Source organism: Acipenser ruthenus, chromosome 21 (genome assembly GCF_902713425.1).
Source record: "Acipenser ruthenus chromosome 21, fAciRut3.2 maternal haplotype, whole genome shotgun sequence".
NCBI classification, from domain to species: Eukaryota; Metazoa; Chordata; class Actinopteri; order Acipenseriformes; family Acipenseridae; genus Acipenser; species Acipenser ruthenus.
In genome coordinates this window covers 16,987,219-17,004,745 of record NC_081209.1, presented here as the reverse complement: position 1 = coordinate 17,004,745, position 17,527 = coordinate 16,987,219, and positions in this window count along the sequence as shown.

Sequence of the window (17,527 nt, the reverse complement as noted above, 5' to 3'; positions counted from 1 at the left end):
AACAAAAAAAAGACATTTGTTGGTTGCATAAGTATTCACCCCCCTGAGTCAATACTTGGTAGAAGCACCTTTGGCAGCAATTACAGCGGTGAGTCTTTTTGGGTAAGTCTCTACCAGCTTTGCACATCTGGATCCTGCAATTTTTGCTCATTCTTCTTGGCAAAATTGCTCAAGCTCTGTCAAGTTGGATGGGGACCGTTGGTGAACAGCAATTTTCAAGTCTTGCCACAGATTCTCAATTGGATTGAGGTCTGGGCTTTGACTGGGCCATTCTAAGACATTCAGGTTCTTGTTTTTAAACCACTCCCGTGTAGCTTTGACTGTGTGTTTAGGGTCATTGTCCTGCTGGAATGTGAACCTCCGCCCCAGTCCCAGGTCTCTTGCAGACTGAAACAGGTTTTCCTCTAGAATTTCCCTGTATTTGGCTCCATCCATCTTGCCCTCAATCCTGACCAGTTTCCCAGTCCCTGCCGATGAAAAGCATCCCACCACCATGCTTCACCGTGGGGATGGTGTTCTCAGGGTGATGAGCAGTGTTGGCTTTGCGCCACACATAGCGTTTTGCGCTAATGCCAAAAAGTTCAGTTTTGGTCTCATCAGACCAGAGAACCTTTTTCCACATGTTTGCTGTGTCTCCCACATGCCTTTTGGCAAAATCCAAACAGGATTTGATATGGTTTTTTTTCAGCAATGGCTTTCTTCTCGCCACTCTTCCATAAAGCCCAGCTTTGTGGAGCATCCGGGTTATAGTTGTCCCATGGACGGTTTCTCCCATCTCAGCTGTGGATCTCTCCAGCTCCTTCAGAGTTACCATTGGCCTCTTGGTAGCTTCTCTGACTAATGCCTTCCTTACCTGGTCACTGAGTTTTGGTGGACGGCCTTCTCTAGGCAGAGTCGCGGTTGTGCCATATTCTTTCCATTTTTTAATAATGGATTTAACGGTGCTCTGGGGGATGTTCAAAGTTTGGGATATTTTTTCATAACCCAACCCTGATTGGTGCTTCTCCAGAACTTTGTCCCAGACTTGTTTTGATAGCTCCTTGGTCTTCATGATGCTGTTTGTTTAGATATGCTCTCTAACAAACTCTGGGGCCTTCCAGAAACAGGTGTATTTAATCTGAGATCATGTGACACTTTAATTGCACACAGGTGGACTCCATTCAACTAATTATGTGACTTCTGAAGGCAATTGGTTGCACCAGAGCTTATTTAGGGGTGTCACAGCAAAGGGGGTGAATACTTATGCAATCAAGACTTTTCAGTTTTTTATTTGTAAATAATTTTGAAAAATATGTAGATTTTTTCCCCCACTTCGACATTATGGACTATTTTGTGTAAATCAGTGACACAAAATCCCAATTAAATCCATTTTAATTCCAAGTTGTAACACTACAAAATGTGGAAAAGTCCAAGGGGGGTGAATATTTATGCAAGGCACTGTACAAGCAGGTGTGGTCAACTGAGTTAAAAACGTCTTTTAGAAAACTAAAACAATACCAGGTGCAATGTGGTGCACTCAGTATATCTGAGCTCTCTGACCTTTCATAAAGAGCCACAATACAAGCGAAAAAAAGACTGTTTAACCAAACAACACACAGCTTCAACACATGGCTTCATTTCTGTGCTCATTGAACAGGTTACATGTTTAAACACTTGCTCCAATCAAAAACTAGTGATTGTCCAGCCTTCATCTCTAAATCAAAAGAGCCATATTGTGGAGCTCAGTGGGCTGTAAGGGATAAAGAGCCACCCGTTGATCATCCTTAATCTAATCAGAATGAGAAAACCTTAATTAAAATAGGGTTTTATAATGCATGTTAATTGAAGCATTCAGACGATTAACCATATGTGCATTCCAAGCATTTTTGAGAAATGAATTTCTATTGAGAAAGTACAACAATAATATTTAAACTTGTGGAAGTGCAATTGTGACAGCTGGCATAGAGAACAGGGGCTCTTCTAGAGCCAGATTCACAGGTTAACACAATCCCTGCTACAATTGCACATGTATGGTTGGTCAACTCAAAGATTTCATTGATTTATTGTAAAGCGCTTTGATGGTGATGGTGGTCCACTATGAAAGGTGCTATATAAAACAAAGACTGATTGATTGATTGATTGATTGATTGATTGATTTATGTCTGTAAAAAAAAAAAAAATGACTATGAATTTAAATCTGCCACATTTTACATCAGTTTTCTTTGTAGTGAAAACAATGTCCGTATTGAAGTAACAGAACACTGTTGGAGTGATTGCAAACATAAAAAGGCAACGGAACCGTAGTATTATTAAAAATGGCATTTATACCCGTAAATACTTTATGATGCAGGGTTATATTTATTTGATATCATTTATGAGTAAGATAAAAAACAGTCTTGATTTCAGCAAGGTCCTGATCACCAAAAGACTGCAGATGAATTTGGAGATGAAAAGTATGCCAGTGCAAATGAATTGAATCCCGGGTAACATCAGGTTTCTGACAGATCAAAGCACATGGTGTGACAAGAAAGACTTAATGTTCTGTTACTGATGCCCTCAGTCCAGGCTTTGCTGGTGTTGTTGTTCATTAAAACTTGCCTTGGCAAGGAAGGAACACCCGGCAAGACAATGCAATCACGCAGTTGCATTACAAGCGAGAGGAGTAATGAGAGAGAATTAAATCCATGTACTTAAAGGGACTAAAGCTAATAACTCAATTTAGTAACTCTTAGCTTGAAATTCAGGGTGAATCCATTTAGTGTTTAAAAATAAAACACATTTCATTGGCATCTCTTACTGGAATTAGATTTTTTTTTAAATATATATTTTACCTTTTAATTTTTTTAAGCTTTTATCTTTAGCTTGTAGTTCTAATATCTGGTTGTTTTGAATCATGGGGAGAATCGCCTTGTAACACATTGGAAACAGGAAAATATCAGGATGCAATACATTGATATGATACTAGACCAATACAAAAATGATCAAATAAGAAACCTAGAATAACAACAAAAATATGGTATGATTTCCTGTAGAAATATTGCATAGTTTCCAATTTTGCATTCTTATCAAATGAAAATAAAATCCCATGGTGGATTGCTAATACTCTTTTGGAATTTCCGGTAATAATAGTTTGTATGACAATTTGAATAACTTCCCATGTTTAAGTCACAATAAACATATTTTTTTTTAGTTATTATTACATTCAAATCTGCATGAAAATCCAAATCACTTACTCAGCCAATGAGAGGCATGGTTGTCCTTGTCAGAGCTAATCAGCAGTGCTGGGCAAGGGATGTAATCTCCTGCTCTCACACCCTCTAATCTCCTGTTCACTGGAACAATCCTGCTCTCACACCCTCTAATCTGTCCACTGGAACAATCCTGCTCTCACACCCTCTAATCTCCCGTCCACTGGAACAATCCTGCTCTCACACCCTCTAATCTCCTGTTCACTGGAACAAGCCTGCTCTTATTCTTGTTCTAATGCTCGGGTGGCTCAGCTTCTGACCCAATTGGCCTGGTGCCTATTCTCCCATTCCAACACATTTCTTTTGTGGTGATTTGTCACTGTCCTATCACCAACATTGTGAGAGAGAGAGAGAGAGAGAGAGAGAGAGAGAGAGAGAGAGAGAGAGAGAGAGAGAGAGTGGATACAAAGCAGCAACTTTTTGTATTTTCTTTCTTTTTTATTTTCACAATTCTTTAAACCGTTTAATTACATTTTTTCAACTTTGCACTCCCCATTTTCTGTTTAATTAAAAAGCAGGAGACTGATAAGGCCTGGGGTTGCGGGAGTGACAATTATTAAAACTAACCAACAGTGCCAACATTCTGAAAAAGGAATGAGCATTATGATGAAATAAGACAGAAGGCCAGTGTAATGAACCCGTCACTATTGGCTTTGTCTGGCCCTTTAAAAGCCCACCCACTTTTGACAGCTCACTACCAGAATTAAGGAGGGAATCCAGGGACTCACACACAGGCAGAGTACTTATTGAATCCAGGGACTCACACACAGGCAGGGTACTTATTGAATCCAGGGACTCACACACAGGCAGGGTACTTATTGAATCCAGGGACTCACACACAGGCTCGGTACTTATTGAATCCAGGGACTCACACACAGGCAGGGTACTTATTGAATCCAGGGACTCACACACAGGCTCAGTACTTATTGAATCCAGGGACTCACACACAGGCAGGGTACTGATTGAATCCAGGGACTCACACACAGGCAGGGTACTTATTGAATCCAGGGACTTACACACAGGCAGGGTACTTATTGAATCCAGGGACTCACACTCAGGCAGGGTACTTATTGAATCCAGGGACTTACACACAGGCAGGGTACTTATTGAATCCAGGGACTCACACTCAGGCAGGGTACTTATTGAGTCCAGGGACTCACACACAGGCAGGGTACTTATTGAATCCAGGGACTTACACACAGGCAGGGTACTTATTGAATCCAGGGACTCACACTCAGGCAGGGTACTTATTGAATCCAGGGACTCACACTCATGAGGGCACTTTTTGTAATTTCGATATGAACTGTTCGAGCAATGATGCAGTTAACACTTTGTGTTATTGATATTTCAGTAGCATGCATTATCATCTTGAAAGTAGCCATCAGGTAAAACTTTTAAGTTTACTTAAAACTTTAAGTAAACTACAGCATTCATTCATGCTTCCAGAGTAATCAAGGGAGCCAGGGTATACCAGGAGAACACGCCCACACCAGGGTATACCAGGAGAACACGCCCCACACCAGGCTATACCAGGAGAACACACCCCACACCAGGGTATACCAGGATAACATGTCCACACAAGTGTATACCAGGAGAACATGCCCCACACCAGGCTATACCAGAAGAACATGCCCCACACCAGGCTATACCAGGAGAACACACCCCACACCAAGATATACCAGGAGAAAACTCCCCACACCAGTGTATACCATGAGAACACACCCCACACCAGGGTATACCAGGAGAACATGTCCACACAAGTGTATACCAGGAGAACATGCCCCACACCAGACTATACCAGGAGAACACGCTCCACACCAAGATATACCAGGAGAACACTCCCCACACCAGGGTATACCAGGAGAACATGTCCACACAAGTGTATACCAGGAGAACATGCCCCACACCAGGCTATACCAGGAGAACATGCCCCACACCAGGCTATACCAGGAGAACACACCCCACACCAAGATATACCAGGAGAACACTCCCCACACCAGTGTATACCATGAGAACACACCCCACACCAGGGTATACCAGGAGAACATGTCCACACAAGTGTATACCAGGAGAACACGCTCCACACCAAGATATACCAGGAGAACATGCCCCACACCAGACTATACCAGGAGAACACGCTCCACACCAAGATATACCAGGAGAACACTCCCCACACCAGTGTATACCATGAGAACACGCCCCACACCAGGGTATACCAGGAGAACATGCCCCACACCAGGGTTTACCAGGTGAACACGTCCACACCAGGGTATACCAGGAGAACACGCCCCACACCAGGCTATACCAGGAGAACACGCCCCACACCAGGGTATACCAGGAGAACACCCCCCACACCAGGGTATACTATGAGAACACGCCCCACACCAGGCTATACCAGGAGAACACACCCCACACCAGGGTATACCAGGAGAACACGTCCACACCAGGGTATACCAGGAGAACATGCCCCACACCAGGCTATACCAGGAGAACACACCCCACATCAGGGTATACCATGAGAACACACCCCACATCAGGGTATACCATGAGTGCACGCCCACACCAGGGTATACCAGGAGAACACACCCCACACCAGGGTATACCATGAGTGCACGCCCACACCAGGGTGTACCAGGAGAACACGCCCCACACCAGATTATACCAGGAGAACACACCCCACACCAGGGTATACCAGGAGAACACGCCCACACCAGGGTATACCAGGAGAACACGCCCCACACCAGGGTATACCAGGAGAACACGCCCACACCAGGGTATACCAGGAGAACACGCCCCACACCAGGCTATACCAGGAGAACATGCCCCACACCAGGCTATACCAGGAGAACACACCCCACACTAGGGTATACCAGGAGAACACGCCCCACACCAGACTATACCAGGGGAACACGCTCCACACCAAGATATACCAGGAGAAAACTCCCCACACCAGTGTATACCATGAGAATACGCCCCACACCAGGGTATACCAGGAGAACACGCCCCACATTAGGGTATAACATGAGAACATGCCCCACACCAGGGTTTACCAGGAGAACACGCCCCTCACCAGGGTATACCAGGAGAACATGCCCCACACCAGGGTATACTATGAGAGCACGCCGCTCACCAGGGTATACCAGGAGAACACGCCCCACACCAGGTATACCATGAGAACACTCCCACACCAGGTATACCATGAGAACACTCCCACACCAGGGTATACCAGGAGAACATGCCCCACACCAGGGTATACTATGAAAGCAGGCCCCTCACCAGGGCGATACAGAATAATAACACATTCAAGTACCCTTACCCAAGCTACACCGCGTAAATAATGTGTGATCAACACACCTTGAAACCATGTGATTGCCATTAACCTCCTTCACAACTACATTTTCAAATCACGAGTATCACACATTATTTATCCGTTTGTGAACAGGCTATAAGATTCTGACTTGGTGGCTGTGTTACTTTTGTGATTAATGCTGGCACATGGTTCTAATCAAATCTGTGCTTACATTGAAAACGTATATCTTCAATGTAGCATTTGTACCAAAGACCAATGGATCTATATGAGGCGGACATTAACAATTAATTAGAATGGAATCACTAATGAAAATCTAAGGAACAATCCACAAGCAGGAACCTCTTACTAATTAGAGTTGAACAGCACCTCAATGATTTATCGACTGCTCAGGAACCTCATTACTAAAACATTAAATGGCCTAAACATTACATTTTGCTAACTATGGTCATCATTGATGAGCTACTCAAAATTACTTGTAATTCATTCAAGTCTGACAATAGATTTTCCCAGTTAATAAAGAGCAATTCAATTCTAATTATTCTCAGACTATGGAGCTATTTATAGAAGATTCTGCACAAACAGTTTTAACCTCTCTCTATGATTCTAAGTTTTCCAAGCCACTCTGAATGTCGACTCCCTGCTGCCATTCAGGAGGACTAAAGATCAGCTTTCCTAAGCCTGTTTTCCAGACAATCCCCTGGAAGCACTACATCCAACGTAGAACTCTCCCTGGGGGTCAGTAACTTGGTGTGAGTGGGATTCAGACCTCACCCTAAACTTCAGAAGGCAGTGCCTTGACTAAGGGAGACCTGGGACATCCCTCTTTGACACATTTGCAGAGTTGTACTTGGAAACCAGATTTAGCCTCATATTGCTGTTGCACAAAGCCGTTACAGGAAATGACCTTGAAACATCTTGCAATGGTTTTTAATAGAGAACATATTGCTATGAACCATGCTGAGCTCAAACTTTTCAACAATACGTTTCAAAGATTTTATAAAAAAATAGAAAAAAAACAAGAATCAGAAACCAAATATCATATTCTACTTTTAAAGCAAAGCATACTGGTACAGTACATGGTAGTGTATTACACTGAGATAAAAAAAAAAAAAAAAACAGCCGGATGTTGTCTGCTGTACCCTGTCAGTACATCCTCAATGTAAAACAAAAGAATTCACTGTGAGTGATTGGGGGTTGAAGGAAGTTTACAGCTGAGCCGTGTGCATGAGGGGGCCGGTGACTAAGGGAAAAGGAGTGTTTCCAAATCAATGCTTTCTTTCATTAGCTACCAGGACTCTTTTGGTGTTTCTAGAAGCACATCCAAACACATGGAAACACACTCACAGTACTCCATGCATCAGAGGATGCCAGTTCATAACAAACACACAGTGCGGGCTCCGTTTGGTTTGTTGCTAAAGTGAACCCAGGAGGATGTGTGCTCCAGGATGCAGATAGAACACACCCTGGAGATCGAGAACAGGCTCAGCAAGGAACTAGAACTAAAGAGCAGCTCTGGACTCCTTGTCTAAGAACCTTAACACAGACTTAATGCAAAATAATAATAATAATAATTGATTCATTGCAATAATGATTGCAAACACCTTAAAAGGTAAGGCAATAGTAAAAAAAAAAAAAAATGAGATGTGCAAAGAACACATTAAGCCATGAATCCAGTTCTAAGATTCTTTGGGGCTGATGTAAGGATACCTGCAAAGTGATTGTCTGCTGCAAAACACCCATATTGTGGGCAAAATCTGCATTTTGCACTCACAAACCATGTTTAGCGTCTGTAAAGTGAGAATTTAGTGTCCGTAAAGTGGGACTTTAGCGGTCACTAAAAATGTGGCATTTGTAAAGAATGTTTTTCACCTGCCGTTCTGCACCCGCTATCAAATGAGCACTTTGCTATTAATCCATTTAAATGATATTGAAATGTATTCAAATGAAGAAGAGCAAAGAATTAGGTGGGGATCTTGAAATACTAAGCGGGTACTGCGGGCAGCAGTGTGGAGTAGTGGGGCAGCAGTGTGGAGTAGTGGTTAGGGCTCTGGACTCTTGACCAGAGGGTTGTGGGTTCAATCCCCAGTGGGGGACACTGCTGTTGTACCCTTGAGCAAGGTACTTTACCTAGAATATAAGAAGAAGAACATAAGAAAGTTTACAAACGAGAGGAGGCCATTCAGCCCATCTTGCTTGTTTGGTTGTTAGTAGCTTATTGATCCCAGAATCTCATCAAGCAGCTTCTTGAAGGATCCCAGGGTGTCAGCTTCAACAACATTACAGGGGAGTTGGTTCCAGACCCTCACAATTCTCTGTGTAAAAAAATGCCTCCTATTTTCTGTTCTGAATGCCCCTTTATCTAATCTCCATTTATGACCCCTGGTCCTTGTTTCTTTTTTCAAGTCAAAGAAGTCCCCCGGGTTGACATTGTCTATACCTTTTAGGATTTTGAATGTTTGAATCAGATCGCCGCGTAGTCTTCTTTGTTCAAGACTGAATAGATTCAATTCTTTTAGCCTGTCTGCATACGACATGCCTTTTAAACCCGGGATAATTCTGGTTGCTCTTCTTTGCACTCTTTCTAGAGCAGCAATATCCTTTTTGCAACGAGGTGACCAGAACTGAACACAATATTCTAGGTGAGGTCTTACTAATGCATTGTAGAGTTTTAACATTACTTCCCTTGATTTAAATTCAACACTTCTCACAATATATCCAAGCATCTTGTTAGCCTTTTTTATAGCTTCCCCACATTGTCTAGATGAAGACATTTCTGAGTCAACATAAACTCCTAGGTCTTTTTCATAGTTCCCTTCTTCAATTTCACTATCTCCCATATGATATTTATAATGCACATTTTTATTGCCCGCATGCAATACTTTACACCTAGATTGCTCCAGTAAAAACCCAACTGTATAAATGGGTAATTGCATGTAAAAATAAATAATGTGATATCTGTATAATGTGAAATAATGTATAATGTGATATCTTGTAACAATTGTAAGTCGCACTGGATAATTGCGTCTGCTAAGAAAATAAATAATAATAATAATAATGATAATAATGAGATGTAAGGATTCTGCCTTGCACTTGGGCAATTACTGACCCTCCAAAAACTTTGCACCTCCTCTTACAAGGTTAAAACCATTGTAGAAGCGAGTAATTAAGAGCTGTATAAAAGCACACACCTGCAGAGACCTGTCATTGGCTTCAGGATGGCTGCTGTGGTACACTTCCTGATGCAGCGAAGATTGGCTCTTGTTAAGAACATGCAAGAAAATCTTCAGAGGAGAAGGGCAAGACGGAGAAGACGCTGCATATTCAAACCCAGGGTCACTTTGATTGGGATACCCGAGGATGCGGTGGTAAGGCGTTATTGTTTCACTCTGCAGGTCATCCTAGATCTAATAGCTGAATTTCACCTTTTCATCACCGGTAACACAGACGGCACTGACTTTCTCAACTATAGGGGACCATATGGCCTCTTTGGTAGCATAACTTATGTAACGTGTGTGTATTGTTTTAATTTTTTTTCTTTACAATTTGACCAAAAAAAAAAATGAAACAATACACACACCTTATGTGAACAGTTGTAACAACACATGGGAACATGTAACACAATAACATAAAAAGGTCCTTATGTGCCCTTTAAACTGACATAGGCTGCAGTGCACAATAATTGCCTGGCCGCTAGGCAATTTGGGTCTTGCAGCCGCAATTGTTTGCACTGCGCCTATCCTTACACCAGCCCCTTTGTGTCTATACACCAACTAGAGGACATCAGAACGGCAAATATGACTCATGTAATGGAACATGGTTTAAATCTCTTCAAATTTGAAAATAAATACCTCAAAAATCTTGGAGTGCACATACATGGTTCATTGTATGATCTTCCCAAAATATTTCCACCCATCTGGTTGATTTAAAGCAAGGCAGTAAGAGTAAACATCAGTCGAGGGACTAAACAGAAAGCATTCATCTCTCCCTCCCACACACTAGCACCACTTTGTGAATTCACTGAGAGAAGCTATAGGAGCCCATGAAATGTTGCTTGTGGTGGGGGTTTGATCAGTCATGGGATAAGCAAGGGAATTGCAAAGTTAACAGCAAGTACAGTAAGCAGTACACTTTGATCATTCTGGAGAGCTTGAAGCTGCTTAGGTTTCGATGATCGTCCTCAGGTGGTGAAGGAATGTTCCCCATTCCCCCTGAATACTCCCTGACAAAGCTTTATGTTTTGTATAATGAGGCTGCTAGGTTTGTATAAATGTTTCAAACTCAATGCACCACTGAATACTCTATAGTAAATTAGTGTGGCAACCACTTCGTTGCCAGAGATTGTATCAATTAATGATCACATTTTATAAATTCTATCACAACTTTTCTTCAAGGCATCTCAAGGGGTCTCCAATCTCCTCAAGCTCTGCTTTAAGAAGTTTTCAGCAGAGACTACCTTCTGTCCCAAGGACCAGCATTAAAACTGGATCAAGGTCTTTCTCATTCTCTTACCCCTCTAAGTGCAATGCACTTGCCCTGGACATTAGGACTGAGGTTACTCCACATGCGTCCGATCCACGTGTGGCTCGGTGCCTTTCAGCTATACCCCAAGCGGAACAGACACCGTCGGCTGACCATGGCTGACCATGTCTCGCCTATGCTGGGAAGCCCTATGCTGGTGGAGGCAAGCCTCTCACCGGAACGAAGGCGTAAGGATGGAGTGATACACAACTGTCAAGTGGTGATGACAGACGCATCCAACTCTGGTTGGGGGGCAGTCTAGGCAGGCAGAGGAGTCCGTGGACCCTGGTCAGGCTATTGGACAGATAAATGCACTGTAGCTGAGAGAGGTTCACCTCACGCTTCAACATTTCCTTCCTGTGCTCCAGAACAGACATGTCCTTGTCCACATGAACAACATGTCACTAGTGGCGTACGTGAACCCCCAGGGAGGGCTTCAGTGCCGGGGGTTACACCGCATAGCCTTTCAGCTGTTGATCTGGGCACAGAGGCACTTACTGTCCCTCCATTCTGTCCATCTCCCTGGAGTGGTGAACTGGGCAGCGGACCCCTCTCTCTCTCTCTCTCTCTCTCTCTCTCTCTCTCTCTCTCTCTCTCTCTCTCTCTCTCTCTCTCTCTCTCTCTCTCTCTCTCTCTCTCTCTCTCTCTCTCTCTCTCTCTCTCTCTCTCTCTCTCTCTCTCTCTCTCTCTCTCTCTCGGTCCTCACCTGTCAGAATGGTGACTGCACCCTCAGATGGTGCAGCGCATTTGGGAACGCTTCGGGGAAGCCCGTTGATCTCTTTGCCATGGCAGAGACAACCCATTGCCCCTGTGGTTTTCCCTCCGCAGCTGCAGCAGTCCACAAGGCATCGTCACCCTAGCCCACAAGTGACCCAAAGCTCTTTTGTACACTTTCCGGCCGATACCACTGCTCCCTGTCAAGAGAGACAAGGTGTCAGTTCTCCTGGTGGCCCCCAGATGGCCCAGGAGATTCTGGTTTTCAAACCTCTGCCAGCTGCTGCAGGGCCATCTCTGGGAGATCCTGCTGCGCATGGATCTCTTCAGTCAGGCGAAAGGCACCCTCTGGCACCCAGACCCGGGCAGACTCCAACTGTGGGTCTGGCCCCTGAACGGGACCGTCTGTCTGCCTTAGGGCTTTCAGACGCAGTCGTCAGTACACTGCAGAACATTTGGGCCTCCTCCACAAGTGCGTTGTATGCCTATAAGTGGAAGTATTTTCAAAATTGGTGCATGACCAGAGGTCATGACCCCATTTATTGCCCTATAGCAACTATTTTGCAGTTTCTACAAAGGTTGGTCGATCAACCTCTACGGTGAAAGTGTACCTAGCAGCCATTTCTGCATGCCATGTCCCCATTGACAGTGTCCCAGGCGTTCATATACTAGTGACCTGTTTTCTGAAGGGTGCTCCGCAGTTACGTCCTCATAAGAAGGATGTCCTCCTCTAGACGTAGTACTGGAGGCTTTCACTAAGACCATTTGAGTCTATACATTCCATAGAGTTGAAATATCTATGAAGACAGTTTCTATTAGCCATCCCGTCTGCTAAGCGGGTTAGTGAGCTACAGGCTCTGTCAGTGCACAGTTCCTGTATGCGTAATTGGGACAATGGAAAAACAGGGTATCGTTGATCACAAACCCTGCTTTTCTCCCTATGGTGATTCTGGCTTTTCACTTGAATCAATCAGTGGAACTAGAGGCTTTCCATACCCCTCCTTTTGCAGAGGAGACGGACCGGAGATTGAATTCCCTCTGCCCTGTTAGGGTATTGAGAGATTATGTGGATAGGACAAGAGCGTTGGGTCAGTCTGACCAGCTCTTCATCTGTCATGGTAAAAGGACCCGAGGTCAAGCCCTCTCTTAGCAGCGACTGTCCCATTGGATTGTGGACACAGTCTCGACTGCATATACTAATGCCGGCCTACCCCCACCTGGGAGGGTGGCCACGCACTCTACCAGAGGTGTGGCTACGTCATGGGCCTTCTTTAGAGGAGCTTCATTGACTGACATTGCACTGTGGCTAGCTGGGCTACGCCGCGTACATTCTCCAGGTTCTACCGCCTTAATGTGGTAGATCCTTCCCTGCCATGTGGTAGATCCTTCCATTAGGCATGAGTGTCCTTGAGGTTGCAATCTCGCACGGTTTACCTTGGGTTATGCGGTTCTGATGCACCCCTCATCTGCTGCCGTTCCTTCTCCCTCGCGACTGCTCTGGTATACTTTTCCATAAGTATGTTGGTGGTCGTCTTCAAATTGAAAGGGAACGTTAGGTTACTTACCATAACCCTGGTTCCCTGAAAGAGAAGACGACCACCAACCAGCGAGGTCGCATCAGTCACCCTCACGGGTTCAATGCAAAAGAGGAAATGGTCTCCGCGGGTTGACTGTTTAATCCCTCAGTAGGCGGGACCGAGGACGTCACCCCGCAGAGGGGCCTATGGCAGCTCTGACATAAAATGCTCAGTGAGTACCTGACCTGTGGCAGGTATATCCCATAAATATGTTGGTGGTCATCTTCTCTTTCAGGGAACCAGGGTTATGGTAAGTAACCGAATGATTTCTCACCTTTGATTTTAAATTGAGTGAAGTCACCCAAGTCTATTTTAGTTGTCAAGTTGTTGCTGAGAACCTACTATCAAAACTTCTGTCTTGTCAGAGTTTAATTGCAGGAAATTTGGGGACATCCAAATGTTGATGTCAATAATACACTCAAGTAAGACTGATGTAATAATGTCACCAGGTTTCATAGATATATAACTGTGTATCAGCAGCAGTGTCCTGGCTAACTTTGTAAAATAAATAAATAAAATGAGCATACAAGTTTACATGGTAAACTATTCTAAGGCCAACACCTAGATCCAATAAAACCAGAACCCAATGCTTTTCTGCCTCCCCTGGACCTCTGCTAATGAACCACTGCCGGTGAAGAATGGGGATAAAATACACCTCAAATACTGAATAGCTGGATGCCATATTTCTGCAGCTTGCAGGTAGAATTTGAATCAGGTTCTCCCATCCCCTGACACCACAGCATAGGGAGCTGTAGCTGAAGCAGGAGAATGAAGAGATAAATCCACATATAAAATGTAAGTACTAGTTTACAAACACCTCCGCCTTCATTAAAAGATTACACTCTGTAATCCCTGAGGCTACAGCACATCTCTGCATCCTCCACACTACAGCACGTCTCTGCTTTTAATTAAAGATGTTATCTTCTTAAGAAAGGGCAGATAGCATGCTCACTCTCAGTTCTCACTAGATTTGGTGGATGGCAAGAAGTGAAAACAATGCTTTACAGAATTAAAAAATAGGGTTACCCCAGTTATACCACATGCGTAGCTGAGTAACTCAGATAATGAGTTTCATTATTCACATAGTCAGGATAATAACTTTTTTTAACTAGAACTTCTTTCTACACAATTCCAAATAGCTCTATCTGGGACGCACAGAAACAGGAGCTGCCTGACCTGTTTCAAACCATAAAGCACAAAACTCCACAAACGAGTCGGTACCGTCTCCCTGAAACATGCACACCTGAGAAATGTTCATTTTAAATCGATGCCCATGTTTCATTGAAGAAAGTTTAGCTACACAATTTAATTACAGAGAAAAGTTTGGTGTGTTGCCAAATATTTTTCAGTTGAATAATACAAAAATAAAAGTGTCTTAAATCTACTTGATCTTCAGCCTAAAATAGCTAATGTTGTCCAATAGCGATAGAAAAATGGCAGATGTAAAACAGGGATAGTTAGAACATGGATTTTTAAGACCCGGTTATTATCACTGCTTTAATATAAAAAAGTCATGAAGGAATAAAGTAATCTTTCCTGGTTTCTCTCTCAGCCTGTGGGACTCATTTCTTCCTCTACCTTCTCAGCCACCCCCAGGAATTTCACACACTCAAACCGGTGGGACTGTCACTGCCAAGGGCTCCAGACAGCACTGGATACAATTACAGCCCAGCGACACACACACACATATTCTCCCACAGTGCATTCTTATCCTCTCCTCTTACAGAGGGCCTGTCTGCAAGCCCGACACCACGTTGTTGAGTGTGATTTCTGCTACTAGTAGGGGTCACTGTGGATTCAAAATTCTCCCACCAGTGTGTGTGCAGCCAAAAGGCATATCTTTTCAAAGTGTTTAAATGATACAAAATGAGAAGCAAACAACTGGAGAGGGACGCGCTTTGAGTTACATGACACAGTTGTTTGATTGTCTATTTGTGGTCCTAACCTAGCGGATATTAGAGTTCACATCACAACACCACCACACAATTTGAACAAGATTTGCAATTTGTTAATATGATAATATGAATAAGGGCAGACAGTGGAGGCACAACATGGAGCATGTATGTTATAATGATAGGCATGACTTACTGGATTTCATTTGTAAAGTAAAAATGACGCTATTGTAGCGATCCTGGTTCCCGCAGGCAGGAGCATTACACAAGGCGAGGCAATCCACACACAGACAGAGGGCAGGCGCGAACCCGGTACCGCTGTACAAAAGAGCCAGCTCCTTTGCAAGGAGCATATATCGGGCTGCCTGCACTTTCTGTAATTACATATTTTCAGATTTTCCTTTTACAATCAAATCCATGTTCATATTGTATGCAGTATTACTTTTATGTATTGCTATTGGGGGGGGGGGGGGGGGGCGGGGTTCAAATACGGTGGTGATTTTTAGTAATACTGCTAAACTGGTAAAAGAAGGGCCATTGCCATTGTCCCTAACATTTCTGGTTAAAAGTCACAGAATTAAAAAGAGCCATATAAACATCAGGTTTGTTAGATTACACATTCGATTACACTCCAATACAAAACATGTGTAACATATACAGATGGATGAATGTACAGGCAGACGACACCCCCTATATCTCCAGAATCTAACATTAACAATGACTTACATAATGTTAATACTTAAGTTTCATGACAGCTGGATAAGCTGTTCTCCAGATATCTATAACATGTAAGTGTGAAATACATGCGCCAGCAGCACAGACAAAGAACCCACTCCACTACACTTCATGCTCAGCGGGGACAATAAGGGCAAGTGGAAAATCCAATAGCCTCCTAAAGGTAATGTTTTAATCCTCTGTACAGTGTAGCAAGGCACTGCACTGAGGCCACCCACAGGCAGCAGCAGCTGAAGTGACTACTGCAACAGTTAATGACAGTATGCTGGGAATACTGTTTACAGCCTACTAGGTTAATAAAGATACCTTATTTATTCATTACTAATATGTATTTAATCTGAGAATACACAAGATACAAGTCAAAACAGAGATGACACAGTGTTATTGTCTCAGTGAAAACACTCATTTCCAGTAAGTCCCTGTCATGCAGGAATACCAATACTATAAATCACTGTTTTACAGAAGCTATATCATTTTGTGTTTTTAGCAAAAAGTTATTTCAGTCCATTATCCAAGTCCTTAATAAGATGCGTGAATAAATAGGATTTAATTTACAAAAAGACAACAACAAAGTGATACAAAGAATTCAAAATACACACAAAATGCTACCTTGCAATTATTGTACAAAAACTACTCATTATAAAGCTAGTCTATTAAAAAAGCATACACTATAGTTAGTGTTCAGAGACTAGTGATTAAGGTATTCTATAAACATCCATCCATACACATACCTATGTGCATACATGCATATATACATACATACAGTACAGAGATTCTTATCGAACCTCAAACCTCACCACTTGCAAGGAGAGGCATGATAACACATGAGTCCAATGAACAGACCCATACTCACTAGAAAGCACACTCACATTGTTTATTTATTTATTGGAGTTAATATACAGGGTGAGTCCAGAACAACACACAAAGATACACTGAAAATCCAGAAACATTAACGAATTACAGGACAAAATGAGGACAGAATATGCAAACACCATGCCGAATAACTGGAATCAAAGACTTGCCATGTGCCAAACCCATGGTGGTGCTTGAACATGTTCTGAAATAATATTACTTTTCAAATGGTGCATTGTTCATGAATCACCTTGTAGAAATGTTAATGGTTAACCTAGGAGATAAAGAGAAAGAAGAAAGTAAGTAAAAAAAATACTAAAATAAATAGACATGTCACGTATATTATCTTTGTAAAGTTCATACATCATCTATAAGTATTAAACGCTCAATAGTGTTGAATTTAGAAAAAGAAACTTGCATTCGAAGAAAAAATGTTTCTTCGTTGAAAAAGACTTCAAGTCAAAACGTTTGTAATTGAATTGCAGTTTTTGGTAATATTTGTAACGATCACTATTGCCGGTCTCTCAGTATTCTGCTGGGGGGTGTTTGAAAATAATTATCTAGCAGACACCTTTATCCAAGCTGACTTACAGAGACTAGGGTGTGTGAACTATGCATCAGCTGCAGAGTCACTTACAACTACGTCTCACCCGAAAGACGGAGCACAAGGAGGTTAAGTGACTTGCTCAGGGTCACACAATG